The 23176-nt window shown below is 43.8% G+C and overlaps 1 pseudogene; it reads right to left on the bottom strand.

Annotated features, from left to right (window-relative positions):
• LOC142558493 (uncharacterized) overlaps positions 1-23176 on the bottom strand; it is a 30054-nt pseudogene that overhangs the window by 1511 nt on the left and 5367 nt on the right.

Raw genomic sequence — 23176 nt, 5'->3', positions numbered from 1 at the left:
GCTTTCGCCTTCACACGTTGCACGAGTGTAACATGCTCCCGAATTTTTTTATCCTTCGCCTTCCTTTACGCCTTCCATAGTACAGGGTGGCCAACCGGGGATACTCTCTTGTTGACCTCCCTCTCTTTACTTTTATTTCTCTCAGTGAAATACAAATGATTCGCTTGCCTTAACGAGCTTGCGACGAACCTGCCCCCTGGGGCGACGCCATCTCTCATCAGCTGACTCTTTGGTGAGATCACTGATGTCAAACTTGAGCAACTTCCGCCGTAGCCCCCGGTACACTACGGGAACTTGTTCTTCATATTTAATAGAGACAGGACTGCTTATGCCAGCGCTGATCTTCCAGAGGAAGGACCCAGTGCATTTTCCTTCTCTTTCATTCAAAGAGGACGCTCCCTGGCATTCGGAGTAACTGGTCCACGATATCTTTGCTCTCACTGGGTGTCTGGGTAAGCGAAACAGAATAAAAGAATATACAACATTTTACGCGAAACACTTCATTCCTTAAGCAGACGCCACAGTGTATATGTGGTTTAACGAACTAACATATTTCGACCACTTCGTAAAGTTTCATTACAATAAGGAGCTAGAGGAATATGCCAACAGAACAAAAAGTCAACAAATATACAGCGCTGTTCCCGCCTTTTTCCTTGCTTAACATTGCTCATGGAGCTAAAACTCGCAAAAATGGCTGGAAGTGAGAAAATGATATCTGACAAAGCTGCACTATCTCTCTTCAGTCGTAAACAAATTTAATCAGTGTTAAATTTCGTCATTATTTCGTCCAGTCAGTCAGCAATTTAAGTTTATTAAATCATTTACTCACTTATTCATTTATGCATTTACTGTATAAGCAGAGTCAAACACGCGTAAAGACAGCATAAAAATGAGAGAAATAGCAGCAAATACAATTGCAGACGGATTGAAAACCACTTTACTCACGCATCTACAATTTTATTTAACGTCACTAGTTGAACAAAATCTCGCCCCACCATCAAAGGACCACAAGCTTGAATTCAACTTACTTCTCGTGAGGACTGTGGTACCTCCAATAACTGTACTTATCTGTAAGGCCCCAAGTTGCGACGTTGCCTTTGTACGTCGCGTTAATTTTCCTTATGTACTGTTTCGCCACATCCTCCAGGTACACCCAATGGCGCCCGCCCAAGATGTCTGGATCTGGAAAAATTCTGAGATCATTACAGCTGTTATGTTTCTCTACTTTGCCCTTACGCGAATGCTATTACTACGGGTGATATTTCGAGTAAACTGAGCACGTCTCCAGGGCATAATATCGTTTTAACGCGATAGCGTTAAGGGCTCCCGTGTCGCAGGAACTTCGGTGTCGGTGTTGGCGGAGTTGTCCCTGAGCGAAAATTTCCGCACATATTTAGGTATATGTATATTGAAATTAAATTATGCGGTTTAACCTGCCAAAACCACTTTCTGACCAGCTGGGGTTCTTTCAACGTGCCCCTAAATCTAAGTGCAAGGATGTTTTCTCATTTCGCCCCCATCTAAATGCGGCCGCCGCGGCCGGGATACGATCCCGCGACCTCGTGCTCAGCAGCCCAACGCCATAGCCACTGAGCAGCCACGGCAAGTTATATGCATATGCCACGCGCCTTGCTATTTGACATGTGGCATGTGCGGGTTATATTGCCAATCCATTCTATCCCCAAAGTTGCTCATACCTTGTCTTACATTCTTGGCAAAGTTATTCCTCAGCATCTTGATAATGACAGTCTACAAACAAACGTCCTGAAACATAACACCGACAGCGCGTGCCTTTTATGTGATATCTTCTCAGACCTAAATATTAAAGGTGTGAAGCAATGAAAGAAACCTGAAAATGATGCAACTCATTTGGCGAGGCTGGGCACTACTTCTGCGATTGGTCCCCCCCAAGAAGAGGCCGCGTTTCTACCAGAAAGCTCGCCTTCATGCATAGCGTTCTCTACCACCATTTCCCAGTAAACATTACGGTTACATAAGCTGCAGTTACCCGGGAATCGTGAGAAGCAGTCAAGGATCTTTGAATGCTATCGCATTCCATTCTTGATGTGCGTAGCCGTACGGCACTTCACTGCCTGCAACCGGCTCATTAGTATCAGTGAGTCCTCATATTCTCCTTGTACCCCCCCCCGCCCCCCGCGGATTCCCAATGTATTGTACTATGCGGTGCAAGAACCACATTTATTTATCTTGGTTAACATGGCACGTTACCTACACTAAACCTTCTTAGCTTTACAAAAGTTCCTCCATGTTTTTTTTTTTCACTCTGCAGTTGGCCGTGTCGGTGACAGAGGCCGAAGGTAGAAAAAGCAGGCATGTTAACCAGAACGTACGTTTGGTTTGCTACACTGTAGAGATGGAAGAGTATCAGGAAACTAAATAACAGTAACAGTATTAGGGGCAAAGCGACACTACTTGCGCGCCACGTGAACATAAGAACAAAGTCTGCAGGCAGTTGCAGAGACCTGTCGCTTTGCAGCACTGCAATAATGTTCTCCCGGCTTTCTGCGCCATTGAGGTGCACAGCCATGGAGCAAGAATATTCTCTTCGGCAAACAGTCTTGAGTCTGGCCGGTTCATGATTTCCACAGAGATGTGACTACCGTCTCGCTGCTAGTGTTCATTCTATTAATTTTAGTGCTATAAGTGCGCCACAATACTTCAAGAAGTAAAGCAACGCGCAGGAGAAACAACCTGCGAGTTTGAATATTTCTATGAAAGCTTTCTTTTTTGTCTTCACTGTAACAAATTTCCAAGCAATCCTATACTTCGGCAACACCAGTTGTTTACTGTAGCTGTATATCGATTGCTTTCTTTCTTGTTTTCAAGTTTTACATCGCGTACTTTTATTATACTTTGACGATCTCTATTTTGTCTGCATCCACACCACAGTTCACGAAGACGCCCTTCGACTTAGGGGCGCTAATGCGAACGACAGTACAAACTAATTAATTGATTCATTAATTAATAATATTGGAACCTGTAAACAAACATAGAATGTCTATTTATTACGTACCTTCGTTATTTGGAATCATCTCAAGTGCATCAATTGTCTCAAAGTGCCCTACTTACTGTGAGCTCTAAAATATGTCAGATTGTGTTACCTGAGTAGCATTTAATGAACATGGAGCTCCAATAATTTTTCTAAAGGATGTCGCAATATCAAAGTTACAAGCGCTTTATGAATGACTACGCAGTCGCCGCGTTTATTTTTTTTTTCGCTCGCCTTCTCAACACGTCATTTTACCCGCCGTGGTTGCTCAGTGGGTATGGTATTGGGCTGCTGAGCACGAGGTCGCGGGATCGAATCCCGGCCACGGCGGCCGCATTTCGATGGGGGCGAAATGCGAAAACACCCGTGTACTTAGATTTAGGTGCACGTTAAAGAACCCCAGGTGGTCGAAATTTCCGGAGTCCCCCACTACGGCCTGCCTCATAATCAGAAAGTGGTTTTGCACGTAAAGCCCCATAATTTAATTTTTAACACGTCATTTTCCAGGAGATACGCGGACACTATTAGTGAGCACTGAATGTGACATAGGCAGTCTTTCTATGCTTGAATGAGCCGCGTACTTGCGCTTACTACGGCTCCGCTCTTTTCGGCGCCCCAATGTTGCCGTCATCAGGTACCAAACGAAGTGCAACTCAAGCCGCGGTTGCGGAAAGCACCCTCCACGAAACACACCTTACATAAAGTGGAATCAATTCGTCGAGCGCGACAGGCAAGTGACACGACGTGAAAAGGGTTACATGTTACTGCGTCATAAAGAAGTGCTTCTGTGGCCACCGGGGAGTCTTTTAAGCGCACCTAAACCTAAGTACACCCGCCGCGGTTGCGTAGGGGCTATGGTCTTGGGGTGCTGAGCACAAAGACGCGGGATCAGATCCCGGCCATGACGGCTGCATTTCGATGGAGGCTAAATTCGAAAACACCCGTGTACTTATATTTAGGTTCACGTTACAGAATTAAAGGTGGTCAAAATTTCCGGAGTCCCCCAGTAAGGGCGTGCCTCATAATCACATCCTTGTTTTGGCATGCAAAACCCCACAATTTAATTTTAAAATTTTAATATCGAAGTACACGGAGGTTTTATGTTTTTAGAATTTTTCCCTTATCAAAATGTGGCCGCTGCCATGGTAATCGGAACCGCTACGTCGCCCTCAGCTACGTAATGCCACAGTCGCTAAACTACTGCGGTGGATGGGCTAAAGAAATTGGAATAAAATGCAGTGCGCCACCCTTCAAATAATCTTGATTACATGTGGTTATCGGTTGGAGTACCAATTAGAACGCGTTAAGTAGACTATCTTTCTGTACTATATAACTACGAGATTAAAACTCACTCGCTGGATCACTCACTGACACTAGCCGCTTGTGATTCCTTTTTTTTTAATTATCCCTTTATGCCTCCCCCTTCATTCTCCAATATGTATTGTCCTTGGATCCGCAGCACATGTTTAGAAATACAATTTCCGTTTAAATTGCAATAGAGGTATGCCTGCAGAGCAATTAGATGAGTAAGAAACAGGATTACATTGTGCCAATGAAAATTAATAAATTGGTCAAGAGCTCGTTGTTCTGTAAAAATGCCCAAGCGCTGCGGTTTAGGTCCATAACGATTTCTTCAGTAAGTTCCTTGAATTATATTCCACACATCAATAATAAAAAGATTTTCCGCACCAACTAGTGAAAACTGTCACTTTTGCGCCTGATTATATTTTCATAACAAGAAATGAGCAAAGCTAGGTTTTATGCCCACCCTACAAGAAGAAAGTTTAAGAAGAAAACTCAGATTCTGCCCAGCCTGATGGACGACATTGCTTTTGTCGGCTCTAAGCACCACATTGTAATTCGCTTCGAAAAAGCCAGACCATTCATTAGACATAGCCAGCCAAATGAAGGTAAGCCGTTTCAGGGAAATACTTCTGTGGCCACAGACTTCGAGTCACAAGAGGCACATCAAGGGTGTGTCCGTCGCTCTTATCGTTCAGAATTATGTGACGCAGCCGAAATTTACTTTAAACTGGAGGGGACCACAAGTTGTAGGACTTCAAAGGGAAAGCGCTCACTTGTGATGAATTCTCACACATATGGCAGATACTAGGTCCTTCAACTCGTTTATGTAAATTGAAATATGCACTGACAAATTGTACTCAGCGACAACCATTACGGAGTGTGTTTTCTTGCTTGTGTGTGTAATGACTCGGGAAGCAACATTTCTTTAAGGCATCACACTGACACATTATTTGGCTTAATAATAACTTCGTCATGGTAGAAGCCAACTCTGACTACGTACCTCCGTTGGCCATACAAAAGATAACCTGAAATTCAAAGATATAAGTTAAGATTCATACTCACAAGGCCGCTTCAACTTATTGTACGAAGTCAATTCCCACACGCGTTATTAGAGTGATGTTTTATTGTTTTTGCTTGGGGACCTGGCTTTAATATTCAAAAGGTTAAAGGTAGTTTTTAAACTTTACACATAAAGTTCAATGAGTGAATACTGCATTGGACGCTCATGGAAACTAAAAAGTAGTCATTTTACATCGTTTTGCAAGAGAACTAAGCCTCTTTTTAAACCTTTTACATAGCTAGATAATTCAAATTTGAAACAATATGTTTTGGTGTTCTGAGTACACCTGCTTAGCTTTTCCCCAGACAGAATTAAGCCAAGCCAGATGCAAAAGTTCACGGCAAATAATAAGCTTAATGCATCTGATTTCCTCACGACTAATTTTAATCTCGTTTCAAAGCCACAACGTGGACAAATGCATTTACAGCATGGGATAGAAGTACTTGTTAATGTATTGTGCTATTGCTTACTGGCCGCAATGAACACCTTCTTTTACAACAATTCTAAGTTCTCTAGGAAATGCCATACTGAATGTTCTAATTCTCATACAGATCTGTTCTCATACGGATCCCATTCAACCAATCATACAATCATACTGATTTTAACCATTTAAATTGTCAAATAAATACTTCTTTACGGGTTCAATGTTAGTCTTAATTCTCTGAATTTCTTCAACAGCATTCCTCGGTAATCCCTGGGTAAGGAAACATTTGTGTAGTGTCATTGCAATTCAGAACTCGACAGAACCTGAACAGCTTATAACAATTTCCTACAAAATTCGACCGCCATCTGGTTGTCCTTTACGTTAAATATATTCCACTAATGTAGACAGTATAATATAGAGTAATATAAATATTTATGCTGTGTAGAAACGCTTGCACACGAGGTGCACACAATGCGGTAATTGCTGATACGAGTGCTAAAAATGTTTATCTAGGGACATAGCCGCGAAATGTATTGCCAATCTACATTAACGTGGCACACTTCTTGTCCTCGTTCTCCCTGCTTAAATTGGTACTTATGGCATGCTATTAAAACATCTTTTGTTATCTGCTAAGTTGCCTCGTCATTGGGACTCTCGTTGATAAGAACGACTCGATGTGGGTACATTTTTTTGAGAACACAGAACTTCAACCAATGCAACTGCGTCTTGTTCCTATGAAGACTCACTGTCTGGATAATAAACACGACAGGAATATACACAGCCGCAGTAGCCCATGCGGTACATATGCATTACAATATCAATACCAGTGCAGATGTTTTAAATTTTAGTGACTTAAAAACGTTTTCACAGCTGCATTGCTTACCGTCATCGTAACCTTGCACTGTGTTGCCACGGCGTGATCATGGATAAAGCAATTATCGTGCATGGGCCTAATGAAATACTTTATTACAGCAGCCGTAACCTTTATGCAGCGATACTGATGCCCGACTTACTATTCCCGTACACAAATATCCAAATCAACGTATTCTCACCAATGTCGAGAATATCGAGGAGGTGTAGCCCATCTTCCTCGTTGGGTGCTTGTGAACTGTGGAACGTAAGAAAAGAGCGTCGCATTACTGTTAACTAATCAACTAATCTTTCCTCGCCATCTCTTCCGCGCATGCATGAACTGTGCTGAGATTTAAATTTGTGAGCTTTCATTTTCAAGTCAGCTTCTGCACTGTAACTTAAGTCCATTTTGTTCAAAAAGCGAAATTGTTCGGATTGAAATGATTAAAAATGGGGGGCGTTCTCGTCGATCCACGGGATGTCCCGGGGGAGTCCCACACCTCCACCATGATGACAAGTTGCGCGTGCAGACGGCTGAGGAGCAGAAGTACCGCTCGTTGTACGAGTCACAAGCTCTGCCGTTGACAGACATTGCGATGACTGTAGCGCACTGCTTAAATTTACAAAACAGCACATAAAGGAGGCACCCGACACATGTCTACATGGTTTCTTTTTTTTTCTCATGTGTAGTAAGTACTACGTGCTTCGCGGGCTGTTTATAAATTTCGACCAGACGCCGCGATTCTCATGCACCAACGAACAGCATAACGAACAGAATACGAACAGAATAAATATTTTCTTGATATTGACCCAACACTCGTAAAGTCGCAAAAGCGTTTCAAATTTCGGAAAATTAACGATAAATTTGGGAGAGTTCGTAGCTACGCTTTGTGCGGAATGAGAAAAAGAGGTTGACAAATAGACAGACTTCAGTGCGACTGAATTTGAGCAATGTTAAATTTAAATATAGTGATGTAAAAGATTATAGCCTTTCAACGAATAATGAGAAATTAGCCGCAACAACGCCAACGAGCAATCACACTTGGTCGTGGTTGCAAAAGCAGCGACAAAATGGCGACGCCAAAGAATAGATTAAAAAAAAATGTCAGTGAATCCTTTTATACAAAACACCTCCAAATGAGTGGTTCAGTGTACAGGGAAGTTGAAAGAAAGAACAGCTTTTCAGAAAGAGCTAGCATGAATAACTGTCACGTGGCTGATAGATTTAGCTAGATAGATAGATGATAGATTTAGCTTTGAAAAAGAAAACATGAAAGCCTCATATATGCCAACAATTGTTTACGGAAAAACGAACTTAACTGCACTTTGATCTATAAACAGGTTTTCCTTTAAAGAAATGCGAGAACAACAAGAGCGCAAGAAATGCGAGAACAGCAAGGATGACATTTAAATGTATCACTGCCTCGAAATGTGATTAAAAGCATTTCGAAGCGCGGTTAGAAACAGTTCATACCAAAATTTAATGTCCAGATCATGTGCCGTATGCATTGTTCTTGTTTGAACTTTGCATGAACTTCGTATAGGATGCGTTGCGATATTTCTTTCATTTTCCTTTTTTTTTATAGTCGCCCCCACGTTTCCTTAAGTGAAAACCATATCAGGCATCAAAGATCATGCTAACTTCTAACGCACAAATACATAATCTAAAATTTTGCGGTCTTGTCATCTTTAAGTTCTCAGATGTTGTCACAATGGTCTGTGGCAGAAAGCATAATCCTTGCCCTTGAGCTAGATTATTCGAGTGGGGCAGACATTGCTGGAGCGAGATATCGAAACACATATTCAACCTGTTTACAAAAATGCACAACTGGCTTCTTAATTAATGATTGTACGGCTGCCACTTGCGAATTGCCGCCGGTGAGCTTGCAAGATGCGTCGACTTGAAAATAATTTCTGGGATTGCACCGGTTTCGAGATATTGTTTCCCAAATTGTGGGACAACATACATGAGCATTCCAGCTACTTTTGTGCATCAGCGAACAGAAGAGCATGTTGTTAATATTGTTTAAAAAATGAAAGTGAAACAACAGCGCATTTTTACGGCGGTTGATGCCGCTTATCTTCAAGTTGGTGTCATTCTGGAAGCTCATTGCAAGTGTATACGCCTTGCAAACTCAACGGCGTCAATTCGTCAATTGCAATATTGCAAGTAAAGTAATTCATTGAGAAGTTAATTAGCGTACTTTTTTCTTTGATTGAATATGCATTTCGATTTCTCGTGCATGTAATTCTCGCCTCTGAATACTCCAGCTAAAGAACTAGCATTATCTTATTTGCCACAGGCGATTTTCAAAAATTCTGCATAACTCCAAACTGATCACCCCGTACGTAAGTATAACCTGCATTTATTCCTAAGTTATTTTTACATTGTAATTTAATCACTTTTCCCTCAAATTCTTTCGTCAATGTATACCACAGGGTAGGCCTTGTTTCTCTATCGTCTTTTTTTTTCTTGTAGCATCTTCTGTAGCTTGCTGCTTTTGCCATGTTTCCCCATTTTATTTCTCAACCTAGGTATTCGTTGTAGACTCTGACTTTCGGTACATCGTCCTTATATTACATGTAATCCACACACTGTCTCTTGAACGAATAATCAAACAAACTGAAACAAATTAAATTAATTTTTGCGTCACATCTGGCCGCCATTTCAGGAGTCCTTCCTGCCGTGTGAAAAAAAACCGTTATCGCCTCATGTGAGAGGCCAGAATTTAGAGGCCATAGCAGTACCAGACTGTGCACTAGAATGTTTCAATAACCTCGCCATTGCCCAAGTTGTCGAAAGTTTCCTTTGTGTTTGTTATTGTTTCGTAAGCGTTCACGTTGTAACTGTATTTGTAATCACTGTAATATTTGTACAAAAGGAACCACGTCATCTTCCATGAAGTAGCTCACGAAATTCTGGGGTGCCAGTGTAGGCTCATATTACACTGAGCTGGGTGACAGTCTTACAGCTAAACCTTCTTCGTCTGGTGTCGTTGGGTTGGTTGGCTTCTGGCCACGGTGAGTCAGCACAACTTATCACTCGATAAAAAGAAATTACATGTCCTATGGTGCATTTGAACCAAGCTCTCATCCGGCACAACATCGCGATGCTCTACGCACTGCTTCGACGAAGCAATGCGTTACGCTCGTGGTAGAGGGTGCTGCCTGGGGTGTGCTGTGGTGGAGGCTGCTGCATAACAAGCGGTCATACCGCAATGGCACGTGGTAGGTGTGGCCGACGCATAGGTTTCCTAGTCACGCTGCCTGCCATGCGGCTGAGACTCCCGAGTGGCGGACAGATAGGTTGGCTTCGATTTGCGAGTGCTATGGTCCATCGAAACCGATGGACACCGTCGCTATGCTGAAGCGAAAATAAGGTGCGCGCTGCCACAAAGCCCCCCCCCCCCTTCCCCGTGACGCACTGCGTATTCGGAAGCGCCGAGAGCGGCTATTGGTTGGCCACGTCGAAAGTGAGATGGCTGAAGAACGTGCGCTTTGTCTTAGTATGGTTTACAGTAGAGTAAGCGCAACAATGATAACGATTCAGAAAGCATTTCTGCGCGTATTGGGCCGCGATTTGAGTGACAGTTTAACAGGTGGCATGCCTACAATGGGCTGTCACTGACTCGCTCAGAGTAGTTCCTAAACCATATTGCGTAGGCATGGCGTAGAGAAGGGTGTGCGCGAACGACAGAGTGAAATTCAAACGAGTCACATTTGGAGGAACCACGATGAAACCGTTTTTGCTCAGTGCAGCATGAGGAGCGCTTCTAATTTTACATTTCACAGAAATTTCTGCACCTTCCCGTCTTCCGCTAAGATGATGTGCCACGCTGTCCCCTATGGTTGTCGTCATCGTGGTCAGTGCAGTGGCCGCCATTGTTGGCATAATCGTCGTTGCGGCAGTTGTCACCGTATTCATCATCGCTGCCACCCTCACCATCGTTAAACTCTGGGGTCTTACCCGCCAAACCTAAACTACGATATGATTATGAGGCACGTCGTAGTGGAGGACTCCGGATGTAAATTTGGCCACCTGGGATTCTTTTAGCGTTCACCCAATGCACGGTACATGGGCGTTTTCGCGTTTCGCCCGCGTCAAAATTCGGATAGTAGCGGGCGAAACTACTACTAAACCATCGGGTTTAGTAGCGAAACACCATTTCCAACACGGCGGTTTTTCGCCGTCGTCGTCACCTACAAGCAATTACTCTACTCAAGGCCCAAACCACTCTTTCAATTTCACCGGTCAATCTTTCTCCTCTTGTACCTTAACCATTCTTCTTTTAAAAATAATTTCACTCGTCATTTAACAATGTTTCATTTCATGTTTGAGGAGCACAGACAGGAGTTCGAGCGCAATACTACGTTCTAGTGGATACATAACGGTGGCAGGCACATTTTGAATAGTACTCACGTCGTACACTCGTTTGCCCAGTAGGTAATTTTTGCGAAGGAAGAGTCCGCGGAAGCTCTTATTACAGGTTCAAATCAGTGGCGAAACATGCCCCATGATGGCTCCGCTGATTTTTCGTTGTAAGTGTCACGGTAAGCAAAAGACAGAAAGCTAAACTCAATCTTGACGCACAACAATAGTTCCGGTCATTTTCGCAGTGACCGCATGTGAAAATATCAACAGCCAGTTGACCTCTTCAGTCGACACATCAGATGTGGGCGAGAGGCGAGCGCGATCGCATCTCGTGGTCTGCTGCAAAGCTGAATACCACAAACGCAATGAAACATGAGCGCAATTTCTCTGGAAATGACGTGGTTCATGTTAGCGCAATAGCATTATGTTTCAGTCCAAAACATGAACTTTATGTCGGTAAAATAATGCCTGGCTATATATGCGTCTTTGTCGCTTCCTGTTCTCAGACGAAAGGCATCTGCGGATTTCCTGAATATCTTACTGCAGCTTCGGCCTAAAGCGATCTTATTTTGAACCAGGGAATTTTAATTCCGCGCGCATATCTTCGCTACAAAAAGCGATTGACTTCATGTTGGTGTTTCGCAAATAGAATGCACGTAATTAAGTAAAAGGTGTAGATTATTCTGGAACCTCTGAACCAGCCGCATCGGGCGTGACCCCTGTTAATGGCAATGAGAGGAAGCATGAAGACTGCAAATCTGAATATGGGATATATATATATATATATATATATATATATATATACATATATATATATATAAATACTGCGTGCCATGCATTTCGGAGGTGACCCGCAGGCTTCAGCGCGGCGGCGCTAGATGGCGCGGAGTGTTCTTATATATATATATATATATATATATATATATATATATATATATATATATATATATATATATATATAACGCGTGAGCGTTGTGCTTTTGCAATCTGGTTTCCAACACACCCGTGCACGCGAGCAGAGAGAATCTTTTTTCATCCATAAATTTGGAACGTACACTAAATGAATTAATGAGCGTCCGGGGCGGCTCACGTGCCTCCGGGATATGCCGTGAGAGTGCGTGGGAAACGCGAATACATGTTCTGTACTCTAAAATTGAGACGCTGGCTATGCACTGCTTGCTCATCCCTCCGCATGCGCCTCTAGGGGGCGAGCGGAAAATCAATAAATTCAGTTTCCTGGACCCTGCTACTGAAGTGGTCATTCTGAGTGACCTATTGCCCTTCTTGAAATACGCACGAGCTGACTTGATGCCAATTGTCTGTTAGACGTTCGAAAACTGGACCACAAGGAGGCTATTTAACTCGGCCCCCTAAATCTAAGCCCAGTGGCGCACTTGCTTTGCGAATCCCACGCATATATTCTTTTTGGAACTATATATTTTTTTTCGCACCGTAGCTGGACCACAGGGTTGCCGGAACGGGCCGTGCCTTGTATATGTGTACTGTGACACTGTGTTTCTTTCCACAAGTTGCCGCTCTTCTGTCTTCCTTCTGGGCCCCTTCTCTATTCTGCCCCCCGTCACCCGATTCAACTTGCCCTCTTTCCCGCTACAACGGCAGCACACGCACTGGTGCTGCGGAGCGACCGTTTTTTCCCCCTTGCTTCGGGTGCACGGGAACCTAGCTGCCGCTACTTCCCGCCCCCCTCACTCTCCGACTTACGTCTCCCTCCTCTGTGTGCTTTTTTCTTTTTCTTTCCTTTTTCTTTCTTTCTGTTTTCTTTTTTTTTTCTCACTGACCTCCTTGCTCTACATACATGTGACTCCGCCTTCCTCTTGCCCTGCATAGCTGCCAAAAGCCGCTGTAAATCTGCCAAAGCGCCAAAAATCAATCACTGTCACAACTGTTCCTCTCGGTTTGATGTATCTGAGAACGACCGAGCACCCGGTCTGGTGTCTTCACTACCAGGGCCGAACGACCATTTTTTTGTAAACCCTGATGAAGATCGGTCCACCGATCGAAACTGTTGAAATTAAATACTTGTTCTGTTTACCGTGTAGCACCACTCAAGTTCTTTACGTTTGAAAGGTAGCCTGAAGAATCCCTCTTTGCCTAATATATATATATATATATATATATATATATATATATATATATATATATATATATATATATATATATATATATACAAGCTGCACGGGTCTCAGCCACCACACTCTCCCCCCACCCTCCCTTGGACAACAAACTTTCCGCCTATGTATACTCGTAAACATCCACATTTATGCACATATTGTCGTTCATCAGTTGCACCTTGATGCCAGTCTTTCTAATCCTGACGCTGAGCGTTCTTTGCTAATAATTACCCAACATTGACAGCTCAGCATCTTTAAGCTTAAAGCGAAACGTCATAGCTTTCTTCTTTTTTGGAGCTCTACAAAATGAGAATAACGGACTTCGGCTTATTGATGCGTGCCCTAGCTGTCATTCTTGCGCATCCGTTCTAACAATTTGATGATGATACACAGTATGTCTTTATACAACTGCCGGACTACTATATCCTGGAGCAATTCTCAACATTCAATAGAGATCTGAGGAAAGAATTCTAGAAACACCAAGGTGTTTTCATATGCTTTGTCCTCTGAATCGCTAAATCTTTTGTTGCGAGCAGCCAGTACCTTTCTTTTAAGTGGTTTAATGGTTTAACCGTGAGATATATTATGGTTCTTTTATTTCTGCTCTGCTGAGCACTTGATCCGGAAAGTGCCGGGTACTCATTTGTGACAGCATGTCATCACAATTTTTCTCGGATGCTTGAAATTGCGTTATCGTAGCCAGAACCGAATTTAATATTCCCTGTTTTTCGAAAGAGCCCGGATTTTAATCTGAATTATTTTTGTTATGCAGAGAACAAAAAGCATGTCAAGCAGCCACCAACCACTTGGAAACACTATTACAAGGACGCCCACACAGGTTCATAACAGCCAGTACGTGTATTACAATATTATTTATAAAAACTCACCTGCAGCACAAGCTACGAATGGTTATACGTTTTCTGAAGAACGCAATCTTGCCCTCTAAAATATTCGGGTGAAGCTGTGTGCCATGACGTTCTTCACGGGCGTACAAAAGACTTAGTCGTCATGGTAAACGCTCCCCGGTCCCGTCGACATTGTCGTAGACGTCACATGCTGTCACACACACGCATGTCAGATACTGACCTCCAACACATGTTAGCGTAAAACACAATTCCTCGCCTTACACAAACATGTTGAGCCATCTGACAAACGCATTGAAGAACTCCAAAATATACATGGTTTCAGTGTTTGCAAACGAACCGCGACTGACGCTGATAAATTGCCCTCCGGAAACTTCCGGTAGAAAGACTTCTGTACTTCCGGCTGTGCATTTTCAAGGCCGACGCGACGTGAGACCAGTGTGTCGGTGTTTCTTTGTGCTGCTTTGAGCTGATTCTGAGTGTTGAATGCAATTGTCGACATGTCGAGTGACTACTTGAAGGCGCTTAGCACCGAAGTGAAGGGTCGGTACCGCCAGAAGCTGGTATGTAGAGTCGCAGAGCTACCCGACCCGCTGGATGATGATGTGTTGCGCTTCTCGTTTTCATCCGGCTCCAAAACGCTTCTGCCAGTCACTGCCGCGGATATCTTTGTTTATCTTGTGGAAGGTGTGTGCTTTTACACGAGACAACAGTTCAGGAGCTACAAGATCACCGATGCTTACAATGCATTTACAAGCGGGAAAGTGAAGTGTCTTGCGTCGTTCAAGTCCGGCAAGCGTGGGGAAGGCATCGTCGTCGTAGTGGCAACCGCAGAAGTGAGCCAAGCTTTGTCCAAAACATATCGTCCATGGTGCGTTGTTCACGACGACGGCACCGTAGTGGGCGCTCACTGTGCCTGCATGGCTGGGTAAGTGAGTGAGTGAGTGAGTGAAGTAACTTTATTTTGGTCCAGAGAAGACGCAGGGGAGATCCCGCGCCACCCGGCTAGTCCCACGTAGGGACCGCCAAGCCGAGCTTGACGGCCCGATCGCGGGCACTCTGGACGGCCAGGGTTTGGTCGTTGAGTTCGGGGCTGCCCAAGAGCGCAGCCCACCTATCCTCGCTGAAGGAGGAGCCGATGGCATCACACTCCCACAACACATGGTCCAATGTTGCCCTTAGTCCACAGGCAGGGCAGTCCGCACTGGGATATCTTTCGGGGTATATGGCATGAAAAACCGCGAGGTAAGTAAACGATAATCGCAATGGCAACCTTAACCGCTTGCATGTGTTAACCTTGGTGGAGGTCTTGTGCGATTCGCTGTGAAGCTAAATAATCGAACTATTCTGGGATGCAACCTGCTGTCCTTTCTTCCTATCGCTCCCACCTTGCTGTGCTCTTGCTGGCCCTTCACTCTCCGTCAGCCATAGCTCGCATGTCGCAAGTGCAGATGGCGATTACCGCGGCTGGCAGCAATCATTTTATTTTGTATCTGTTGTGAAAAATAAATAACCGCTAGAGAGAGTAATCGACGTAGCTACTTTCAGGGCAATGTGCAGAACAAGCAAAAGAGTTGAGGGACTCAGAAAAAGGCAGCAAGGAAACGTACATCCGGATGCCACGGATGCATTTTTTTAAATTGTCCTTGTTCGTAAAGAAGCAACTGTCCTCAACTGTTTATAAACTGGTAATGAGCTGTCAGTAAAATTTTGTTATTGTATTTATTTATAGTCAATTACCAGCTACATAACATGTTACATCAATTAGTTTCCCACATCAACAAAAAAATCCCCTTTGCCATTCATGGCATCACATTGTTTCATTGATTTTCGGTTTCAGGATAAATATTTAAAACTCCGGCAAAGAGCATCGGCATAACAACGATGAAAAGCTCAGTATTGTGGCCATTAGGAGAGCTGATGCACTAATATTTGCCCATTTCTAATGCAGCACAGCACTGTAGACAAACGTTGCAATAGCTGCTTGAATTATGGACTAGAACAGTCGTGCTGTTACATAACATCGCTTGAAAATTGTTAATGTGTTTATGGCGCAAATGTGAGCAGTGGGTGTCAGTGTACATAAACATAGTTCAATGCTCGAGGGATGTTGGTACTCATCTTTTGCTTTGATTTGTTCAATGTCTTCCCTACAAAGCTTTTTGGTAGTACTCCTAAGTTGATGTGACTGCACTCTTGCAAATTTCAGTCTAGGAGAATGCTGCACTCACGTTGCTGAACTGCTGTTCTGTGTGGAAGCAAATGGGAAATATGGACTACACAGTCCATCGCCCACTGATGTTGCGTGCTAGCGGATCAAGGTATCAAGGAAGAGCACAGTAAGCCCAAACAGTTTATTTTTCTTTCGTCATCCTGTCGTGACATAGAAGTCCTCATCGTAAACTGAATTGACGTCAAAGCTCAATGCAGGCGGAACCAGTCAGCGACTATAATATTTTTCAAGCCCAAGACAGGTCAGCCAGTGCCGCAGCCTGTCCATAGAGGCCAAAACACCAAACCAACCTGGGCGGATCAACAAGTGCACAGCTTCTTGCAGCAAGTCAACGTAAAAAAAAAATCTGACTCCGACGCATCCAGCCAGCTTGCATACATTTAATCTAAGTTCTACCTTGAGAAAGCTACAAGCAAATAGGGCTTGTGTGTTCACTGTTCCACTTGTTGTAATACAAAGAGAATTCATCTATACACGCCTGCTATTCATTTTTTCAAGTAGCTATTATAAATGCTAAGTGGTGTTTGTATGACTGTGTTACCTAGTCAACACTGTGTGCCATGAATATGCTTTATGTTACTTCCATGTCAACAGGCATTTGCAGGAAACACCCTGCTGCTAACATCAATAACCGACAGCGAAGACACAGATTCTTCACCTGAAGCAGCTATTCAAGAACAAAACGAGCCCCACTCGAGTGAACAAGTTCCATAGTTTCCACTTTATTCTACATACGCGTATAAAGGCATGGATATACAATCAGCTACAGAAGTGCAGCCAGGGGTTTCATGTTGCAGCGAAATCGGAAAATCAACATGTTGGGAGTCAAAACCATTGATGTAGGCATCAGAGCGAAAGGACGAATAACAGCATCATTAATGCATCGCGTGATTCCATGCAGGACTTGTGGAGATGGACTCGTAGCTGAGATTATGGGGCAGATAAAGGCATGACATACTTTTGACCTTGCCTGGGGCTGTTAACTGGAGCCAAAAGGTAAAGAAGCATTCTTGGCTCACAAGTCAGCAGCACATCAAGATTTTCAGATCCACGAGTGTGGTTGTGTATCAGTAGGAAGCTGCCATATCTAGCTGCGTCTCCTGATGACACTGTATCTTGTGCATGTTGTGGAAAAGCTGTACTCGAGGTGAAGTGTCCTGCCTCTGTGAAAGGACACCCACTTAGATCTGCTTTAAAGCAGTTGCCATATTTATACGAAAGTATGCAGCCAAGAAAGGAATATGCCTACTACAGTCAAGTGCAGGCCCGAATGGCAGCAACCGAGCTCTCTCGAGCATACTTCGTGGTATTTACAGGTTGTGCTCTAACTGTTGAAGTCATTTCTTTCGATGAGAGCTTCTGGGCTGTTCTGAAATCAAAAGCAGAAACCTTTTTTTACATTTTCCCTGAATTGCAAAACATCACCATACTGAAACAAATGCAACATGCCATGATGACCTGTATCTGCCGAGGTGCCAAATCTGGCCGTGTTGTGGACTGCTCACAGTGCAAATGTACTTTTCATCTCAAATGTGCAAAACTGAAACGCACTCCTGTATCCTGGGTTTGTCACAAATAGATCATCTGACCGCATGGAAAGCGAAACATATTGTTATTGTTAATCAGGTGAACTAACTGATATTACGTGTTTAGAAACTAGTAATTAGCTATAAACAAAATTTGCTACATACAAAGTTTTTTTATATCCGGTTATGGGTTACGAAATGTGTGACAGAATTATTCGCCCTCATTAACGACGAGGAGAAAATTCCCTTGGCTTACCGTATTTTGGGACGGCTTTCTTGCTTGGTTGCCTCTGTTCTTTGTTACAATGCGTAAGACATGGGTCATTGTGTACTATCCTTCTACAGCAGCTCAGTTTCTTTTTTTGCCTGCTTTGTTTTGAACCACTACACAAAGTCTGTGACGACATCGGTCAGCATAGGTCATGTGAAGTTATGTGAAGTAAGGAGGGGCTACATTCTAGTAGCCAATTTTTAATGGCTGTCGTTGTGGCTCTTGAGAAAGCCTGCTTGAGTGTTGCAATAAAATGAAGTGAAGCATCAGTACCAAGACTGAATTTTGATGTCAATATATGGGTGCTCACACTGAATCAAGCTACAATTTATCTGTTGTACACAAATATGATCTGACGATCCATGTGTACCTTTACAAACATTAATATAGGCAACCAAAAATCTCGTGTTTCCAGACATTGAGAAAAGCGTAGTAATGATCTAACCGAAGACATAGGCTAATAAAATCCTTGTTTACATGGCAGCATGGTCTCATTACATACAACGAATGGTATCACTTCACATTCAACTGTGAACTGCTTATGCATGGAAAGAACAGCTATCTTTCTAACACATAGTCACACAGTTGTTCAGGCTGGCTCTTAACTACAGGAGTTTTGGAGGTTGACGAGTGCACTACACACAATGAGGATTTTGTCAATGGTTGCTTGATCACCATATCCAGCTCTCTTCACAAGGCGTACTGGAAGTACTTTCTGGAAGATCCTGAAGACTTTCAGCAGCTGTATGGCCCGTTCCACGTGTATTCGTACGCTGGAGAGCTTTCTCTATGCAATAACTCCAGCCCCTGGTAGCTGTGTCCTTCGCTTAATCAGGGAAGGCATCAGAATTGCGGCACCACGTGCAGCAAACATTTCTTCACAGCGGAATCCCCTGTCTATAAAAGCAAGTCTTCTTCTTCGACCTTCTTAAACCTCCACGTTTTACGGTGAACTTTTTGTCAGAAACTCTACCTCCTCATGCTTTGGAAACAAGATAATATGGCTCCTGAAGGTTTGATAGAGACAAGCACTTTCACAGTGTTGTGGTGCTTAAAGTTCAGATAAGTCTTGCTTCTGGCATCCACGTATGTGGGCCTCTCAATAAACAACTCTGTACAATTATCCCTCCTAGGTGATCAAATAATTTGTCTTTGAACGCTTTAGGCGGGTGTGATTCAAGCCCACGTCGAGATGATCATAGCATAAATTTCTGCATGTTTGCTGCCAGCACGTCGATCCATGAGTGAAACATGACACTTACATTGCTGCCAAAAATGACGATCGAGATGCTAGTTCCTTCGTAAGAAGGCCGAGCCGTAGACGCATCAGTACAAGTATGAGCTGCTGTTCGGCATCAAGTGAAGTCCTGTGGGTTGGCGTCCAGACGGACAGCACCAGCTGAAGCAGTACTTACAACATGTCTTTTGAAACGAGGTATGTATGAAATTGAACATTCTCGTCTCATTGCATGGCTACATCTCTTGTCATACTTAAAAGATTTGGTTGTCCATGGCTTTCCAGTGTGAAATTTTTTTTATTAGCTGCTGCCATTTCCAGCTTTAAAGAAGCTACCCGGTCTTTAAGGAATCTGTTTTCCTCTACGAGATCTGCAATGTTCTGCATGGAGAGTGCTGCTTCAGTTTTGGCGTCGCTCGTTCTGTGAGCTGTGTCCTCATCTATGACGGCTTCACTTGCAGCCATGGAAAGGCCAGGATCAGTTGCTGCAGACACAGTTGGCTTCAAATCTTGTTTCTTTTGAGAACGCTCGTATCTTGCCAGCTTCTGCTGGACATTACCTTGCACCCGGTACGGAAACACGTCGGAATGTATTCTGGATGGTTCGAGCCAGACGAAGGCTTGTCTGAAAAAAAACGGCGATTGGATGATGAAATACACTCAAGCATAATTTGCACTCGGAACCAAAAACGCGGACAAGGGGCGGTAGTACAGTATCAGTCTGATAGTATGATAGTCCATACACATCGGTCCTTGTTCTGAAAAACAAACTGCGCATAACGTAGTAACCGCTCGAGGTTCCTTTGGGCTACAGCTGAAACTTCCAGGAGGTAAGAGGTATGTCACAGCATTCGTAAACCTTCACAAGATACGCCCCTAGGCGTGGAAGCAAAATCGCAAAATAAGAGCTTCGTGCGACGTTAGCACAAAAGTTATTCATCATACGCCGCCTTCAAGTAACTGACGAGTGTTGCACGTCTCTGCTGCTGGGCGCGCACGCGTGTAGGCCCAACTTAATCACGCGCTCCGGCAGATTTCATTTTGGCTGTATTGCCGTGGCAGTTGCATGCGCAGCGAAAAGTCACCCGAACGCCGCACGCACTTGCCAGTAGATACAGGCTGGCTCAAGCAACGAAAATGTTAGGATAACGTTTTACAGCAGCGTCATAGGTCCAAAAAGATACTTGCCGTGAACGAAGTGCGCCGAACAAATCTGCGAGCTTTTTGTAGGCTGCCATTTGTCCCGTCTAACCGCAGCGATCCACGCCTGTATTCGTTCGTCTTGGACAAGGAACTTGGACGTTCGCATTTCGGAAAGATTTGTCCCGGACCGTAGAGTACAGCCTAGCACAGGACAGCAGTTTCCCGGCCGTTTCACGGGAGATCATTTGTTGGCAGAAAACATCGTGTAGCGAAGAGCGAAGACAGCACGCGCGGACGCACCCAAAAGACGGAGAGACCGAGAAACCGGAAGTTTTCGGGGGGAACATCCGGTTTGAGGCGTGCTGGCGCACTCTGGCGGCACGGAGTCGTCAAAACCATCTATAGAAAACTAAGTCCTAAATGCTTCGCATAACTTTGACTCCAAGGGTGAGTGAGATCTGGATTTCTTTTTTTGTTCTGCTGTTGTAAGACTTCACAGAGCACCTACTCAGCGTACAGCTTATGAGGGATACCGTGATACGGCAAATCTTTATATTAGCAGCTCCTTCCATTAGTCATCGCCATAATTTTTTTTCTCTGCCCGTCCTTCTTCTGCAAGCAGTCTATTGACAGATCTTTAAGTACGCAGTTTCATCTCTTAATCATAATCATCATCATCATCATCCTTTGTCTACCCCATCCCAGTAACACAGTGCAGAGTGATAGCTCAAGATAGCGTCTCTCATTTTCTAATAAAATTTCCCTCTGGTAACCAAAACAGCCCAAATGAAAATACAGCACAATGATGGTGACCACGAAACAGGAATCGTGGAGTTGTGAAAGTGTTTATTCCGTATGAGGAGAATTGTTTCTGCATTGGTCGGCAGTACAATAGTGCATGTGTATGTCGTAGAGACCTTAGTTACCATGATATTTTGAGTTTTGAGCGAGCATGAACATGTCCGCGCTTTCGTTTAATGATAATCCTTAACCGCTACCGTAACATGATATTCGCTCCACATAGTGCCCTTTAGCTGTGTACGTCAACTTTCCGTCTTCTGCTTTAAGCCCTTCCGCCATGTTCGCAAGCTTGGTGATAGAGACAGGAACCCACATAAAATTATTTTCTTCGGGGTTCGAGAGGGCGTACACAAAATATCCATCATAGGCGATGTGTGCGCTGAACTCGCAAGCCTAGAAGAAAGCAAGCAAAATAGTTTTCTTATCATCCGGTATACAAGCCCGCATCAAGATTCACGCGCACGTTTGTCTAAGGTAAACATCTAACTGAAACACCTCCACAGTGACACACGCAAGCCTTCATAACGCCACTATCACCATATGATTCTTCAATCTTAGTGAAGGAAAAGAGAACTACACCCACAAATCTCTGATTGTGTGTATTCTCTACGAATCGAAACTACTTTACGCGCATAGATATATTACGAGACGCCGACCGCTGCGATGCTTTTATTTCAGAGCAGACGAAGGAGCCCACGAGCGAAAAGGTGATGATTAGTCGTGTGTACAGATGACGACGACGATCTGCACCAACAGCGCTCACAATATTGTCACTGCTCCATCTAATTATCTTCCTCTATATGCTCAGTTTTCTCTTGATATGTTACTTATTTTTTTGCATCAACGGACAGGTGGTTATCGGTTTCATGAGCAAAAAAGAATCTGCATCCAGTCTTTTTGCTGTGATGGCCATTACATGGACACGTAAAGTTGGGCGTGCTGGTAAAGCTGCTTACTGGACGAGAAACAGCTAAAAAAATACGGGAACTAAGAAAAGAATTGGGTGTCACAGGCTACGACATCAAACCAAAGTTTATGCGGAAGCCCGCAAGAATATGTACACCTCCTATACGAGCCCTTTCACATATGCAAGGTGAAAAACCAAGAAAACTAGGCAAAAATAACGCAAAAAATATAAAAATGTATATCTCTGGCTCGAAGACAGTGACTTTCACTTCCATTTCTTTTCTTAGTACCAGTCATTGTAGCCTTGTTTTACCGCGATTACGTGTGGATACTCAAGGCAAATTCTCGCCGTCGGCGTCACCGTGAGGTTTCGCATAAGCTCCAAGTACAGTAAGGTCCTAATGGCCTCGTGCGCGACCAATGACGGCGCTGCGCACGGCGGCGCTCTGCTGACGTCAGGGGGGAGGGGACTCGCCTTTGTCGTCTGCTACGCTAGTGCTAGAACAGTTCAACTTGCACTCGTTAGCTAGTGGTCTGACTGCGTGCTCGCGCAACACGACAATGAAGCACAACGAATTTTGCATATTTAATGTCTCTTCCCCATAACCACACGTTGTGCTGTCTCCATGGCTACGGCGTTGTGCAAAACGAGAGTGAACGGAACTTTTGAAACGAAGCATGATCACAGCGTGCAATCGCAAACCTTTGCGTCGATTAGGTGGCACTGTAGTTGAATGCAAATTTTACATTTCGCTCTTAATTCTAGTCACTCCGCGTTGCATGTACAAAGATCTGACGAAAAAATTCGTAATTTTGCTCACAGGCGCCTTATCTGAAACATTAGTTGAACCAAGCTCGACCATGTTTCACAATCTTCACGCATGGTTCACACTATATTCTTGCAAATAAATCTCAGTACTCCTTACCATACCGAAAATTTTATGTTTAGTCATGTTAACGTGACACTAAAGAGAAATATGTCTTCAGGTGTGTTCGTAAATTACCTTTTCAGAATACCTAAAAAGGGCACCCTTACCGCGA

Source organism: Dermacentor variabilis, chromosome 9, assembly GCF_050947875.1.
Source record: "Dermacentor variabilis isolate Ectoservices chromosome 9, ASM5094787v1, whole genome shotgun sequence".
NCBI lineage: Eukaryota > Metazoa > Arthropoda > Arachnida > Ixodida > Ixodidae > Dermacentor > Dermacentor variabilis.
This window is presented reverse-complemented; position numbering and strand designations above follow the sequence as displayed.